Source organism: Populus nigra, chromosome 7 (genome assembly GCF_951802175.1).
Source record: "Populus nigra chromosome 7, ddPopNigr1.1, whole genome shotgun sequence".
Lineage (NCBI taxonomy): Eukaryota > Viridiplantae > Streptophyta > Magnoliopsida > Malpighiales > Salicaceae > Populus > Populus nigra.
In genome coordinates, this window is record NC_084858.1 from 10,888,704 (window position 1) to 10,907,134 (window position 18,431).

The following is an 18,431-nucleotide window of genomic DNA, read 5'->3' on the forward strand; positions in this document are numbered from 1 at the left end:
TACGATGCCTATCGAAATCACAAAAGGTGTAAAATCGGATCCGCGTCAAATGAAAAGTGTCTTGGCATTGGCTGATTCTGTTAACCTTCCCCAATTGACAGAACTCCCGCTATTGACACTTGAAAAAAGGTCTCATTGCTTCGGTGAATCACTTGAGCCCTGATACATTTTCGGTGCCATGGAGCTGGACCATTGAGCTATTACGCTTTCTTCAAAGGATGGGTGTATAGGGCGTATGAGGAGTCTCGCTCTATAGCCTAGTTAATCTCTACCATTAGGCCTATACTGCCAAAGCCCAATACTGCAGAGGAAATTAAGTGAAGTAGTCGACGAAGAAAAAAAAAATTAACAACACCTTATGGAGATAGCTTGCCGTATTTCTATCTCAGCCCCAAAAAAGTAGTTAACCTACGATTGACCTTTATATCGTCTACCTCTATCTCGCATAAGAAATCGAATTTGGGGTGATCAAAACTATCCAACAGACTTAGCTCTATGTCTGAGTTTAAGTTTTTCTTTTTTTTAGCTACATGCTCTTGAATTAGTGATTCTTAGCCCTTCTAGCAGACAAAATCAAAACACCGATAGCAGGAAGTACCTTTCTTGAAAATTGAGGTAACATTAACAATCCTCTTCTTAAATTAAACAAGCCAGCAGACAGAACCGCAAGTCGTTCTTACCATTCCTAGTAAGTTTGTGGGTTTCCTGCTTTCTTCGCTTCTAAATTGTATTATACATTACATATTTTAATCCTTTACACCAATTACATAAAACATTCCTTTACACCAATTACATAAAACATTCCTTTCATAGGTATCTAAAATTTACAGGCGATCCTCTTTTTGGATCCTTTCTGAAAGTGTATTTCAATTTTTGCTCATTCAAAGATATTGCTTATTCAATTCTTAACATGGGTTTGTTCTTGTTCAAATAGAGATATGAATTTAGTCCCTCACTTTCTTTCTCCATTTAAAATCTTGAAATTGAACTCAATAGTTACTTAGGTTTTTATTTTTATTGTTGATGTTGTTTTGTTGTTCCAAAGGGTTAGATAAGATAAATAAAAAAGAAACAGAAACAGAAGTTAGATAAGAGAAAAGTGAAAAGAAAATCAAATAAAATAAAATTTATACAATAATTTACCTCCTTGGCAATAGTGCCAAAAACTTAACACGATTAAAGAGTTGATGTCTTATTCCAAGTGCAGGAGTGTCAATATAATAAATAACCCGGCAAAACCAGGCTCGATCCACAGAGATATCAACTATATAAATTATAAATAATATATATAATTTAACAAAGAGTTAAAAAGATCTTTGAGATGTGAGATTAATGTGAGGATTAAACAATGACAAAAACAATTATTAAGGTTAGAGGATCCACTAATGGTATTAAAAATAAGTATAGTATAAACTCTTTTTTATTACTCAACTGGAAACCATACATAAAGAAGGTTTCAATCGAATTATTTATCCTTAATAGTTCATTATAAATTTTTAACATGATCATATTAATTATCTTATTTTAGTAACATCATACTTCTAAATATTATCAGGAATTCATGATGTTAACTTATGTTTACAACAAATCAAGTTCCTCTCATAACAACGATGTCGGCCGAAGACTATAAAGGATCAAGCATTTATTGTACCAAGTGTTATACAACACAAATCTAGATTAATCATTTAACAAGTAATGTATTAAGAATTAGTAAGATAAAAAGATAATACATATTAATAACAAACTTTCTTGGATATAAACATTGAAGTTCATGTTGAGTTTATATTATACATATTCTAACACTATTAGTAAAACATTTTCACCTTGACAAATTAAACTTAGCTAAACATTATGAAGAAGAGAAACATAAATAAACAAGTTAAGAACATAGTTATGATACAAGTTAACTAAGTATAGGAAAGGAAATGAAAAGCATAGATAAGATATTAATATAACATGAAAGAAAACTTGAACATTACAAAAAGAGAAAGAAAGAAAATGATCTTGATATGAAAACCAAGATGCCTAAATGTATGACAAATGCCTCTTTTTATAGGCTAAAAAGAACTATTCATTTGGTAATTAACTATTGAATTAATGGCCAACTAATAACTTAGTGGACTTGATGATTTAGGTTTGGATTTGTTTTCTGGACGAAATGACATTTCCACAATCCGAATTTGGCAAAGTGGTTTTCATACAAGTTGTAGGTATCTGTATCAGCTTTCCATAAAAAAAAAGAATGATCTCATTTGGACTTCTAGAACCCAAGATATAGACTGAATAGTGTCTGGGCTGTAGGACAGATTCAGACTTCTCTTTTGATGCTACGATTTTGACTCCAAAACAGAAAAATTAAGTCTTGGACTCTTCATAAATGTTTTAGGTCTATGTCTTAGCTTTTTATCTGTATAAACCAAACTGAAATCCAAGATCTACATCTCTAGATATGAACTAATGATTAAATGGTGTTCTAGTTTGAATTGAACCAACATCTCTTTTCTAAACTTAGCCCTTTCTGTGTTCTTTCACTTTCAATAATTAATCACATCAAACAATCCTTTGAATTGTGAGATATACCTGCATTTAAAATGAACATTTACCATAAATTAAAGCTATCTTATCTTAGCAGACTTGTTATTATAAAACATGCTTAAGTTAGGGAATTTAATGATACTTTAAGTGCAATATGATGATATAAATCCTTAATAAGTGCCTTTATTGTCTTTATGAGACTCAACCATTCAAGCCTCCTCTCAAAATGTACTTCTCTCTTGGTATATCTGCACTTTTTGCATGAACTTTATCTTTAATGTACTTAATTTTGAGGTTTAGTTTATTTTGATGAGGTTGTACTATGTGCCATGCCATGTTATGAAGCTTTTGCTCTAATTCTCTTTGCTTATCTGAATGGCAGGTGATGTGCAAATTGGCTTTCAAATTAATTCTTTTATCCTTCTTACAAGAACTAATTGATTACATATTACTGTGTGACTTTTGGTTGTTTTGAATGATTTTTGCACAATAATATTTTATTAAAATTGAAAGTTATCCCAAACAAACTACTTCTGCAAGGTCTTATTCTTACTCATCATTATTGGTGTCATGAATCATCTTTTCCATTCCTTTCTTTATAGGGCACTCTTGTATTCAACCATGAACAAACATGGTTTTTACACTATATTGTCAGTGTCCTTGTGATTAATTTCTTTTATTAGTTTAAAGTGAACATGGTTAAGGGTTTTTCTTTGTGTGAACTCTCTCCTATTTAAAAGCATTTTATTGCTCTTAATCATGCTTGATCATGTTGAGGTGAATTTAGTGATGATAGTAATAATGAAGTTATGATTAACTGAAGTTTTGTTTTTTCTTTTCTTTTTTACCATCTTGTTTCGTCTTGTTATCTGACAGGAGAGTTAAAGAAACTCAAGACACTTGTTATAAATGCAAAAGAACATGGAATAAAAGTAGTACCTGCATTGGTCAAAAGGATGCTAGAAAAGAATTGCAAGATGCCCATGTGAATGTTGCACATGGAATAAAACTCAAGACACTTGTTTCTCTTTGGGTTTGTGGACTTATATAAAGGTTTTGTCAATGAGACAGTGAAATAACTCACAGAATTACAAGATGCCCATGTGCAAGTTGTATATAAGAAGTATGTTTCCTAAAAATGATATAATTTATTCCAACCTAATAACATGATTAGTCAGGTTTCAAGTTTCAAAATATTCTATGGATCCTCTTATTACTCCATTGCTTTCTTTATAATAGGTTATTTGATGATACTCAGAATGAGCAGTTCTTCCATATGGACATGGTATGTTGCATAACTCCTCATGTGAAGGTTTTACTTGAGCTCTATTACATTAGTAGTTGCAAATAGGACATGCCTTCTTTTCATATTTTGAAAATAGTTTCTTGTAGGTATAATGATTTTACGATGCTCACAATTAGTTCCATGGTCTTCCTCTCTTCTTCTTTTTTCTTCTGAATAAGCTTGTGGATTGAACTGCATGTGCAGGGTATGGAATTTGATTTAGACATGCTTAAGAAAATGTCAACAGAATATGCAGAGGCGAAGAAACATAGCATCAGAGGTGATTAGTACTTAAAAGTGCATTTTCATTAAGGTTTTATATAATCATATTGTACTTAAAGTATCATTAAATTCTCTAACTTGAGCATGTTTTATAATAACAAGTTAAATAACATAAGATATCTTTAATTTATAGTAAATATTCATTTTGAATGTAGACATATCTCACAATTTAAAGGATTGATTGATGTGTTTAATTATTAAAAGTGAAAAGACAAAGAGAGGGTTAAGCTTAAAGAAGAGATGTTGGTTCAATTCAAATTGAAACATCATTCGGTTATTGGATCATAACTGGAGCTGTAGAACATGGATTTAGGTCTGGTTATATGGATGAAAAGCTAAGACATAGGCCTAAAACTTTCATGACAAGTCCAAGATTCAGAACGGTCGTTTTTAAGTTCAAATAGTAGCAACAAAAGAGAAGTCAGAATCTGTCATGTAGCCCAGACACTGTTCAGTGTTCAGCCCATATCTCGAGTTCTAAAAGTCCAAATAAGCTCATTCTTGTTTTGTTGGAAAGCTGAGACAAATGCCAGAACTTTCATTAAGATTATCTGTTCAAATTATGACGTTAGCAATGATGTTTTGTTCAGACAAGAAGATAATGGTTGTCACCAAGTCAAGAAGTGGTTACCCACTCAATAATTAGTGATCAAATCAATAGTTTCAAATTTTAGCCTATAAAAGGAGGATTTTGTCATATATTTAGACATCTTGGTGTTCAGATCAAGATCACTCTCTCTCTCTTTGTATTTTGTAATGTTCAAGTTTTATTTTATGTTATATTAATATCTTGTTTATGCTTTTCATTCCTTTACTATACTTAGTTAACTTTTATCATGTTTATGTTCTTATATTGTTTATTTATGTTTTTCTTTTTCATTATGTTTAGCTAAGTTAATTTTGTCAGTGTGAAAAGGGTACACTAATAGTGTAAGAATAAGTATAATATAAACTCAACATGAACTTTAATGTTTGATACTAACATGTTTTGTATTTGTTATCTTATTCACTCTTAATACCTTGCTTGTTAAATGGTTAATCTAGATTTGTGTTGTACAACCCTTAGTACAACAAATACTTGACACTTTCATAGCCTATTGTATGGTATAACCGACACTTGTGCTATGAAAGGAACTTGATTTGTTGTTAACATAAGTTATCACTATGAATACCTGACCATATTTATAAGTATTGGTATTACTCAAATAAGATAATTAATATAATCATGTTAATAATTTATAATCTGATTGGAACCTCCTTTATGTGTGGTTTCCAGTTGAGTAATAAAAAGAGTTTATACTATACTTATTTGAAATACCATTAGTGGATCCTCTAACCTTGACAATTATTGTAGCCTTGTTTAATCCTTACATCAATATCACATCTCAAAAGTTCTCTTCAACTCCTTTTCATTTGTTGTTTATAATTTTATATAGTTCACCTCCCTATGGTTCGACCCCGGTTTTGCCGGGTTATTTATTACTTCGATATTCCTACACTTGGGATAAGACATCAATCTTTTGATCGTGTCAAGAGATATGTTCTTTTATCTGTCTCATGTCCTTATTTATATGATAGAGATTGAATAAGCATCAAATCGTGAAAGTAACATATGTAATCTTCCTCAATAAACTTGTATCTGTACTGCCTAGCAGAGCTAGTGATTTTAACTGTTACCAAATGCGAAACTAGTTTATCAATTCACTTTTTTTTAACATTAAGAAGCTACATTTACTTGTCAGTGATTTTTTGAATTTATCTAATTATTGAATTTTTTGTTATACTCTCTAATTTTTTCTAAGATAAATGGCCGGGGTGGTAGAGTTTTTCTAAATATATTTGATTACCTAGTTATTTCCTTAACAATTTGTGTTTATTCTTACTGTTGATTTGTTACTCAACCCAAAAATTTCTCTGTGATTTCTTATCTACATCATTTATGGAGTTGTATAAATTTTAAAGCACATATCATTTATAGTTTAAATTTCCCTTTCAAAATTCATTCAGTGTCTAATAACGTAATTTATTTACCACACTTCTGCTTGTTTTTGTGTTTTTTTTTTAACAAAAGCAAGCAAGGTACTAGATGTCCAAAACATACAGCATATATTAGATGATAGGGAATTTATTGGAGATGAAGTTGAGATGATCACAGAGAATTGAAATGTCTAAAGGCAAGTGTTTTATCAACAAATAGGACTAAATCAACCCCATGCTCAAAACGATGAACAACAACATCAACCACAACACAAAAAACATGAACAACAAGATGATGATTTTGGTGATGAATTTAGTCATCAACTGGAACTGCAACTAATTGAAGAAGAATAGCTACAACAAAAACAAGAGGATCATGAATTGGAGTTGTAACTTTCTATAAAACAACCCTAATAATGTTGCAACAAAATGGTGAGGAATTATGTTACAAAAACCAGGACAAGTAGGAATCCCATGGTTTAGGACATAATTATCTAGCAAGGTGATCATTCCAATTGAGGATGCTGCGGAATTTTGTGATTAGACTGCTGCAATTCTAACCTCCCTTTAAGACCATCCCAGAACCTTTTCAGTTTATGAAAGAGAAAGCTGTTGGGTTTTCTAGGTAGGTTTTTCAAGTCACTGAATTTATTATCAAAACACAAAAAAGATATCTTTGTAGAAAAAATTTGTCAATATATGTTCAAAATGGCATCTTGAAACAGTTGGATAATTTTTATCGTTCTTCTTTGCCATTGGTCTGCATCCTTATGAAGTCTATAAACCTAGCTTTTCCAGTTCCATTAGGCCCTTTGTCCCACCCTCTTAGCACCAAGAAGATTGTTTTGTTGCTAATGTCATCCATGTCTAGTTTTCATGATTGATTAATTATTGATTTTAAGTGCAATTAAAAGTTCAGATTGGTTTTCTCTCGTTTATTTTAGTCTATTGGATTCAAGTTACTGTGTCACAATCATTTTTGGATTATTCAATGCGTTTCATTATCAATAACTCGTGAATCATGTTTCACTGAAGGAAGCAATTGAAGTGTATTCCTTTTTCTTTTATGGTTTCCGGCTGTTCTCGTTTATGTTTGATTAATGAAAGGAGGAAACAATAGTTTTTTGTTGACCATCACCATTTTCAATGATTCAGATTATATGAAATGGCATGGAGATGGATTTTTGCAAGAGTAAGTTATTTAAGCTTAGCCTAGAACAGAGTATTGATTAAACAGGTAGATAGCAAAATTCTTATTTGACCTTTCCCCCTCAATTCCTCACATGATTACATGAACTAGTAAACTATAGAGGGAAGAAAATTTGAAGGGAAACATGCAAGTACAATAAATACCCCAATACCCAAACCGTCCATATAGCCCTTAACTCTATTCAAACAGAATTTTCCTATGACTCAATCTCAACAACATGAAGTTTGCCCTCCTCACGCAAGCTATCCAAGCTAAAACCAACCAACCCAGAATTCAAATTATACACAAAATCAACCACATTTGAGTCCACAATGCACTTCCTTGGCTTAGAAGATAAATAAACATCAAACTTGCCACATCTTTTAACCTCTATGCAAACTTTCGCAACCAATTCATCGCTATAGTTCCCCACCCTCTCTTCATTCACACCACTACTTTCACCCATGTATCCATCATCAAGCTCTGATAATTCAGCACCACCTTTCACTTCAAACTTTAGCCCCTCAATGGCTCTACCTATATTGAACATTTTAATTAGCCCCAGGGGTACAAAGCTAAACCCAGGTGCTAAAACCTTGATTGGGTGTTACAGTGAAAATGTCATGCTCAAGGACTTTGAGTGACATTAACAATGCTACATTGTAAGGGAGGGTGATTAGTTCTCCTGTCTGGTGATAATAGAAAGCACAATTGTCATCCCAGTTAGGGTCCGTGGCAGCTTCAGTAACGAGGTGAACATCACGGCCCCTAATAGTGCCTGTTAGGGCCTCAATTGTGGTTTGGTGAAAAACGTTCTTTCTTTCAGTACTGCTCCTTGGCAATTATAGACACCTAGGACCCCTGTGAACTTGTTCATGCTATATATTTTCCATAGGTTGCAATCAAAGAAAAACTGTTTAAGAAATTCCTTATAATGTAACATTTCTAGGATACGAAATTAGCTAAAATTCTCTGTTGTGGTTTATTGTCTTTGTATGAGATTAGGATCCTTCTTTCTTGGATTTCTTAATGCCAAAAAACAGCTTTTATTATTACCAATGGTATAGATAAGACCTTATTAAGACTCTAATGGTAAATTTATATGCCACATCAAATCCACAAAATACTAGTCCACTTACTTAGTTATAAGAACGTGGACTATCATTCCTTCACAACAAGGTTTACGTTTTTTCTATGAATTTATGGCTCTTTGCTTGACATGTAATGTTTTGAGCATGTACAGGTGGTGGTTAGGGTTTGGGTGCATGGAGAATACAATGTATCGTGTGTGGGTTGATTTTTGTTTCTTTTAGTGCACCATAAACCATTATTAGTACTGATATGTGTCCACGTACTTGCTTTTTGGCGTCTCTTTCTAGAAAGGAACAATGAACCCAATTTTCATAAAAAAATATATCCTTCAAATTCAGGACTAGAAAGTTGAAGCATATGCGGGCTGAAACATTGTAGCCCAATCATAGCAGGGCTTTATTGTTCAGACCTTGATACCATAACCAAATCATTACTCGGATCCAAGTTGGTCCATGTCCAAGAGAGATTGGATCGCATCAAGAAACAAAACCATGGTTGTGAAACAAATCAGGTTGCTTCTAACAACAAAAACTCTTACAGGAAAAATAAAAAAACTTTTACTTCAATTTGTTTATTTTTCTCTTCTAATAAATATGTTTTCTTACTCATCCAAAGACAGGGAACATGATAACTGATCTATGAGACACATTATAAGATTTTGATCCAATAATTCATGTAAAATTTGTTTTTTCTTAATGATTATTATTTTTTAATGTAAAATTTATAGATAAGTAATAGAAACTGAATGTGTGATGGAGCCAATATTCTATGAGAGAAAAAAATTATATTGGTTGTTGTAACCTAATTTTGTTTTAATTTAATTTTACAGGGTTTAAAATGTAAAATTAAAATATCAGAGATTTATTTCAATGAAAAGTGTGATTTGTTAACTTGTGTGAAAACTAGGGACTACAATGTGCATTTGTCATTCTATCCTTATCTTCAAAATAATCCTTGTCTTCAAGATAATGATAGTTATCCACTTTCAAATTTGATTCTTAATCAAATTCAAACTTCAAAGAAGAGAATGAGTTTGATTGAAACTTTGTTTCTTACACGCAAAGGGACTCTGACACTATAAATACAGATCTCAATGTATGCACAAAAGGGAGGAGGATATAGCAAAAAAATAGAGGAAACCCTAGAGGGGGGATACACAAAAAAACCCCAAGAGGAGGTCATTACAAGAAAAACCTAAAAGAAAAAAAAAGAAACAATCTGAAAGGGAAGGGGGGCTGTCATTCCACTCTCTACTCTTTGTCGCCACCCCCCTTCATCGATTTTCTTTCCTCCTCTTCTTCCGCAATCACTAAGAACAAACAGAGCAAGCCCTCTATTGCTTTTCTTTTCCTCTCCCTCAAGACCAACCAAACCGGTAACAACAGCAGCCCCTCTTAGTAGCAGCAGTAAGGCTTGGTTACTTACAATCACGGGAACGGTGGAGTCTTTATCATCCCAAATGAAAACAGCAGCTCTCATACTGTCATGGCACCATCACCAACTCCAGCAGCAGTCCAGCAACATCTAGCAAACAGCATTGCGTGCCTCTTCTAGCTCCATCAACATCCAACAACCAACACCGTGCACCGTGAGCATGTACTAACCATAGCAGCAACAACCTTCTCTTCATAGTAGAGAGAGGACGAATACAAAGAAACACAAATGAGAGTCAGGGTGGCACAAGATGAGAAGAAATAGAGGAGAGAGTTCTTTTCCGACCAGTAGCCTTATGCCTGGATCACCATCGCCCTCGGCTTACAACAACCAGGTAACTTCTTCTTCTTTCTATTTTCCTAGATTAATTAGTTTGTTATTGTTACATGCATGCGTGAATTACTCACACATGCATGCAACAATGCTTTTTTTTTCTTTTTTTTACTAGACCATAAAAAAAACAACAATATATATATAAAAACAAAAATCGTTTCTTTTTCTTGTAATATATATTTTGTAGATTTATTCACTGGCGTTAGAGTCAGGAATACCGTATATTGTGGGTTGCACAATATTTACCAACGTCAGAGTTGGAAATATTCATAGGTATTCACTAATGCTAGAGTCGGGAATATTATAGGATGACCATAAGAACATAACACAAACAAACCTTTAGCAATTTAAGACAAAACCAGCAATACAATTTGTCTCAGGTAGGACGCTTAAAGGGTGATAATATCTTCCCTTTCGCGTAACCAGTCTCGTACCATAGAATCTCTATTGATCAGTTAGGGTTCCTAGTGACCATTATATTAGGTAGTGACTCCTTGAACAAGACCTTTTCCTCTAAAAGAACATGATGTCAGATATCGGTTCTTTTTCCAGTCGAGAGATTAATTTTTTAATAGATCGCCACGATGTCCGGGTGTGACATTAGTGATAAAAAAAACTTAGAAACCACATAGAATGAGTTGTAGCAATCCACAGTGTTTTATGAGGAAAACTACAATGCTTTCCCCACATGATTTAGTTTTTTGCTACATGATTTAGCTTTTATGTTAATAAAATGGAAAAAATACAAAGCTAAATTCCCAATCAACTCAATATTAAAAAAATAAAATCGATAAAGAATTTTGAAAAAAATTCATAAAAAAAAACATTGTAGCAATCCATAGTGTATTGTGAAGAAAGCTACAGTTGTAATTCTAAACCAACTCAATATCAAGAAAATAAAATCGACAAAGACAATTTTAGAAAAAATCATTAAAAAAAACATGTGGGGAAACACTAGGGGCGATCATTTTCGGTTCGGTTCAGTTTTTTTTAAAAAAGTGGCCAAACTGGTTTTTTTAAAAAAAACCAAAAGTGGTTCAAACTGACCGATTTCGGTGTGGTTCGGTTATTTTAGAGAAAAAACCTATTCAATTTGGTTTGGTTCGGTTTGGCTTGGTTTCTGTTCGATTTAGTTTTTTTGATTTTTTCGGTTTCAAGCTTATAAAACCGAAACCAAACCGGTTAGTTTTTTGAAAATTCTAATCGGTTTAATCGGTTTTTTACACTGTTTGGTTTTTTCGGTTATTGTTTTTCAGTTTTCTCGGTTTAATCAGTTTTTCAGTTTTTTTGCTCACCCCTAGGAAACACTGTAGCAATTGATTAGTACTTAAAAGTGCATTTTTATCAAGGTTTTATATCATCATGTTGCACTTAAGGTATCAATAACTCCTTAACTAGAGCATGTTTTATAATATCATGTCTAATACTATAAGATACCTTTAATTTATGGTAAATATTCATCTTAAATGCAGGCCTATCACATAAATGAAGGGATTGATTGATAAGTTTAACTACTGAAATTGAGAAGACAAATAGAGGGCTAAGCGTAGAAAAAAGATGCTGGTTCAATCCAAACTGGAACATTGTTCAGTCATTCGATCATATCTGGAGTTGTAGATCTTGGATTTTAGTTTGGTTTATATGGCTAGAAAGCTAAGATATAGGCCTCAAACATTTAAGAGCAATCCCAGACTCAATTATGTTGTTTGGAAGTCCAAATCTTAGTATTAAAAGAGAAGTCTGAATCTGTCCTGCAGCCCAGACACTGTTCAGTGTTCAGCCCATATCTCAAGTTCTAGAAGTCCAAATGCACTTATTCTTTTTTTGTTGGAAAGCTGAGACAATTTCCTAAAACTTTTATGGAGACAATCTGTTCAAATTATGACGTTAGCAATGACGTTTTGTTCAGACAAGAAGATAAGGATTGTCACCAAGTCAAGATGTGACCACCACTCAACAATTAGTCATCAAATCAATAGTTCCAAATTTTGGCCTATAAAAGGAGGCATTTGTCATGCATTTAGGCATCTTGGTTTTTAGAACAAGATCATTTCCTTACTTGCTTTCTTTCTTTGTAGTTTTAATCTTCTAGTTTTATTTCATGTGATAGTTTCATTAATATCTTGTTTATGCCTTTCATTTCCTTTACTATACTTATATAATCATGTTCTCCTCTTGTTTATTTATGTTTCTCTTCTTCAATATGTTTAGCTAAGTTTATTATGTCAAGGTGAAAAGGTTTCACTAATGGTGTTAAGATAAGTATAATATAAACTCAATATGGACTTCAATGATTATATCCTAAACAACCTCCTATTAACATGTCTTATCATTTTTATATTATTAATTCTTAATACCTTGCTTGTTAAATGGTTAATCTAAATTTGTGTTGTATGACACTTTGTACAACAAATGCTTAACACTTTTATAGCCAACTGTATGGTATAACCTACACCTGTGCTGTGAAAGGAACTTGATTTATTGTTAACATAAGTTAGCATCATGAATTACTGACAATATTTAAAAGTTTGGTGTTACTTAAATAAGATAATTAATATGATCATGTTAATAATTTATAATGAGCTATTAATGACAAATCATCCGATTGGAACCTCCTTTGTATGTGGTTTCTAGTTGAGTAATAAAAGGAGTTTATATTATACTTATTTGAAATACCATTAGTAGATCATCTAACCTTGACAACTGTTTTTATCATTGTTTAATCTTCATATTAATCTTACATCTCAAAGTCCTCTTTAACTCATCATCATCATCATCATCATTATTTATAATTTATATAGTTAACCTCTTTGTTGTTTGCCCCTGGTCTTGCTGGATTATTTATTACTTCGACACTCCTACACTTAGGAGAAGACATCAATCTTTTGGTCGTGTCAAGTTTTTGGCGTCGTTGCCAGGAACGTAAATTCCTGTATAAATTATAATAGTTATTTTATTTTCTCTTTTCACTTTTCTTGTATCTAACTTTGTTTCTTTTTGTTTTATTTCTTTTTCTTTTGTTTTCTTCTTCCATTTTATTCTCTTCCTACACGTGCATGAGAGTTTGGTCACATATATTAAGTGGTAGACTTTGTAGGGTATCCTCGTCATTTTCAAAAAATATGGCCGAAGAAAGATAACCAGTCGCTTTAGAGAATAATGAGAATAACCGTATTAGAATACTTAAAGACCACATGAATCCCATAACAACAAGTGCACCCTTATGCATAGTTTTCCCCCCCTGATGCATCTCATTTTAATTTTAAGCTAGACATTATTCAACTTTTACCTTCTTTTCATGGCTTCGATCTAGAAAATCTATACTTGCATTTAAGGGAATTTGAAGAAGTCTGTAACACCTATAATAACTCAAATTGTAGCATGAAAACCATTATATTAAAGCTTTTTCCTTTTTCATTAAAAGATAAAGCTAAAACATGGCTACAAAATTTGAGACGAGGATCTATTCGTGTTTGGGATAAAATGCAACAATAATTTTTAAAGAAGTTTTTTCCATCTCACAGAACGAACTCTTTCAAAAGATAAATCACCACTTTCACTCAAAAACTAGGAAAAACATTTTACCAATGTTGGGATAGGTATCGAGACTTGCTTAAAACTTGCCCTCATCATGGTTTTGAAACATAGAGATTGGTTTTACATTTTTATGAAGTGTTAACTCCTAGAGATAGACAAATGGTGAAATTGATGTGCAATAGAACTTTTGAGGATAAAGACCCTAATGAAGCAATGGAGTACCTAGACTTGCTAACTGAAAATGCTCAAAAATGGGACACTACATACACTTATGAGACACCAAGTAAAACCCAACCACATATATCTAGTGGAGTTATGTACAACCTTATAGAAGATCATGACCTCCAACCCAAGTTTGCATCTTTAGCTAGAAAAGTCGAGGCACTAGAATCGAAAAAAAGTGGTCAATTAAAATCTGTTCAAGATATTGTGTGTCAAATATGTGAAACCAATGAACACTCAACCAATGATTGTCTAACTTTGCCTTCTTTCAAGGAATGCCTCCATGAACAAGCCCATGCTTTAAATAGTTTCCAAAGGCCCAATCATAACTCATGCTTGCATACATACAACCCTAGTTGGAGAAATCACCAAAATTTCAGTTGGAAGAGTGATAACAATAATGCACAAACTTCACAGCCACCATTTCAAGCACACCATAATTTCTAAAATTCTCATAGATATGCACCTCCTTATGCTCCACCTCCTAGAAGAAATCTTGAGGAAACATTGCATCCATTCATTAAAAAGCAGGAGACAATCAACACTCAACTTGCTCAAAGCATGACAGATTTTAAAGATACTCTTGCAAAATTGACATCTGCTCTCAGTTTTCAAGAGAAAGGTAAGTTTCCATCTCATCCACAACGAAATCCAAAGGGGCAATACAATGTAAATGCAAGTAGTTTCGGAAGCCAACACATGGATCAAGCCAAATTAGTCATCACTCTTCGCAGTGGTAAGGTTATTGAAAAACTCATTCTTGAACCTTATGAGAAAGATGATGAGTTAATCTTTGAGGGTAAGAAAGAAGTTGAATCTGAACATTGTAAAGAAAAGATTGATTCTTTGCCAACACTTTCATTTTCTCATGCCATGACCAAACAAAGGAAAGTCAATCACAACTCTAAAATCTTTAAAACTTTCAAACAGGTAAGCATCAATAGACCTTGTTGGATGCTATTAAACAGGTACCTTCTTATGCTAAATTTTTGAAAGATTTGTGCACTATGAAGAGAAAACTGAATGTGAAAAAGAAAGCCTTTTTAGTCGAACAAATAAGTGTCCTACAATAATGCTTTGAAATATAAAGACCCTGGTTGTCCTACAATTTCTTACTTTATTGGAGAACATAAAATTGAAAGAGCTTTACTTGATCTTGGAGCTAGTGTGAATTTATTTCCATATTTAGTTTATCAAAGTCTCAATCTAGGTGAGTTAAAACCAACTTCTATAACTCTTTTACTTGTCGATAGATCTGTAAAAATGCCTAGAAGAATAATTGAAGATGTGTTAGTACAAGTCGATAAATTCATTTATCTTGTGGATTTTATTGTCTTGGACACACAACCTATTGAAGCATATAATTCATTTCTTGTTATTTTAGGACATTCATTTCTTGCAACTTCTAATGGATTAATCAATTGTAGGAATGGACTGATGAAGCTATCTTTTGGAAACATGACATTGGAGATTAATATTTTCAACATTTACAAGCAACCTGGAGATAATAATGATTTACAGGAAGTGGACTTTACTAAAAAATTAATTCATGATCAATTTCAAACCACTTTCAGTGAAAGTGAGATTGATGAATCTGATGATTTGCAAATGGTTTATTTTCAGAAAGAATCAAAGGCAAATAGTTGGAGACCAAAAATTGAGAAATTGCCACCATGATCAATTGAGTCCATACCAAGGATGGACCATAGCTGACATAAAAGGAATTAGTCCTTTGATTTTCACACACAAGATTTATTTAGAGAAAAATGCTAAACTCTCTAGAGAAATGCAACGAAGGCTTAATCCTAATATGAAAGAAGTAGTGAAAAATAAAGTCATTAAGCTTCTAGATAATGGGATCATTTATCCTATTTCTGACAGCAAATGGGTTAGTCCTACCCAAGTTGTACCCAAGAAGTCTGGAGTCATTGTGATAACAAATGAGAAAAATGAGTTAATTCCAACTAAGCATGTTACTGATTGGCGCATGTGCATTGACTATAGGAAACTTAATTCAATGACTAGAAAAGATCATTTTCCTTTACCTTTATGGATCAAATCCTAGAAAGAGTTGTAGGTAATGAATTTTATTGTTTCCTAGATGGCTATTCAGGTTACAACTAAATTAAAATTCATTTGATGATTGGGAAAAGGTTTTGAGCAGGTGTCAAGAGAAGAATCTTGTATTGAATTGGGAAAAATATCACTTTATGATAACAAACAGCATTGTGCTTGATCACATTGTTTCATCGAAAGGAATTGAGGTTGACAAATCTAAAATTGAGTTAATTGTTAACATGCCAACACAAAAATCTATTAAAGATGTTAGATCATTCTTAGAATATGTTGGTTTTTATAAAAGGTTCATCAAAGATTTTAGTGTAATATCTAAGCCCTTGAGTAACCTTCTAACAAAGGATAATATAATATTTTTAAATCGACTGAACATTATGAAGAGGCTTTTGTTAAACTTAAAAACTTACTTACTTCTGCTCTTGTCATTCCACCTCCTTATTGGTCACTACCTTTTGAAATAATATGTGACGCTAGTAATTATGTTGTGGGTGTTGTCTTAGGACAAAGAAAAGATAAGAAACCTTATGTGATTTACTATGCAAGTAAAACTTTAAATAGTGCTCAAATGAATTACACTACCACTGAAAAAGAATTACTTGCAATAGTATTTGCTTGTGAAAAATTCAGGTCTTATCTTGTTGGCTCATCTGTTGTTGTTTTTAGTGATCATGCTGCATTGAAATATCTTCTTTCTAAGAAAGATTCTAAGGCTAGATTGGTGCGGTGGATTTTGTTACTTCAAGAATTTGATATCATAATCAAAGACAAGAAATGCATCGAAAATGTTGTCGCAGATCATTTGTCAAGATTGATGACAGATTTGAAATCTGACATCACACCAATCGATGACTACTTTCCTAATGAATCTTTACTATCTGTCTCTACAATGCCTTGATTTGCTAATATTGTCAATGTTCTTATTTCGGGACAATTGTCAGCTCATTGGAGAACCTAAGATAAAAGAAAGTTCTTAAACGAAGTGAATAACTTTTATTGGGATGACCTTTATCTATTCAAATAATGTCATGATCAAATATTTCGAAGATGCATTCCTGACAATGAGGTAAGTAGTGTCATTAAATTTTGTCATTCTGAGGCTTGTGGGGGCCATTTCTCATAAGAAACACAACTGCAAAAATCTTACAAAGTGGATTTTACTGGCCCACCATGTTCAAGGACTCACATGCATTCTGCAAGACTTGTGAAAATTGTCAAAAGTTGGGATCTATTTCAAAATGTCACATGATGCCTTTAAATCCTATTCTTGTCTTTGAGATCTTTGACTGTTGGGGTATAGATTTCATGGGTCCATTTCCTCCATGACACGACCAAAAGATTGATGTCTTCTCCCAAGTGCAGGAGTGTCGAAGTAATAAATAACCCGGCAAGATCGGGGTCGAACCACAGGGAGGTTAATTGTATAAATTATAAACAACAATAATACAACAACAATAGTAACAACAATAACAATGACAATAATAATAATAATAATAATCATAATAATAATAATAATCATAATAATAGTACTAGTAGTAGTAGTAGTAATAATAATAATACCAATAATACTATTAATAATGATAATAATAAAGATGAAGAAGAAGAAGTTGATGAGAACTTTGAGATGGAAGATTAACGTAAGGATTAAACAATGATAACAACAAATGTCAAGGTTAGAGGATCCACTAATGGTATTTCAAACAAGTATAGTATAAACTCTTATTATTCAATTGCAAATCACACACAAGGAGGTTCCAATCAGATTATAAATTGTTAACATGATTACATTAATTATCTTATTCGAATAATGCTAATACTTGTAAATGTTGTCAGGCATTTATGATTATAACTTATGTTAACAACAAATCAAGTTCCTTTCAGAGCTTAGGTGTCGGTTATACCATACAGTATGGGCTATGAAAGTGCCAAGTATTTATAGTACCAAGTGTTATACAACATAAATCTAGATTAATCATTTAACAAGCAAAGTATTAAATCATGAGAAAGAAGTTAACTAAGTAAAGAAAAGGAAATGAAAGGCATAAACAAGAGATTAATATAAACAAAACTTAAGCATTACAAAAGAGAGAGCAAGAGCATGATCTTGATCTGAACACCAAGATGCCTAAATACATGGCAAATGCCTCCTTTTATAGGCCAAAATTTGAAACTATTGATTTGTTGACTAATTGATGAGTGAGTGGCCACATCTTGACTTGGTGACAATTCTTATCTTCTTGTCTGCCAAAAATGTCATTGATAACGTCATAATTTGAACAAACTTAAACATGAAAGTTCGAGGGAATTGTCTCAGCTTTCCAGGGTAACAATTTGAGATCATTTGGACTTCTAGAACTCGAGATATGGGCTGAACACTGAACAGTGTCTGGGCTGTAGGATAGATTCGGACTTTTTTTGTTGTTGCTACAATTTGGACTTGAGAACGACCTTGTTAAATCTTGGACTCCTCAT

General features: G+C 32.6%; 1 pseudogene; it reads right to left on the reverse strand.

Moving 5' to 3' along the window:
- Positions 1-7,485: 7,485 nt before the first annotated feature.
- The window catches only part of LOC133700048 (probable galactinol--sucrose galactosyltransferase 6), a 56,420-nt pseudogene continuing 45,474 nt past the window's right edge, over positions 7,486-18,431 (reverse strand).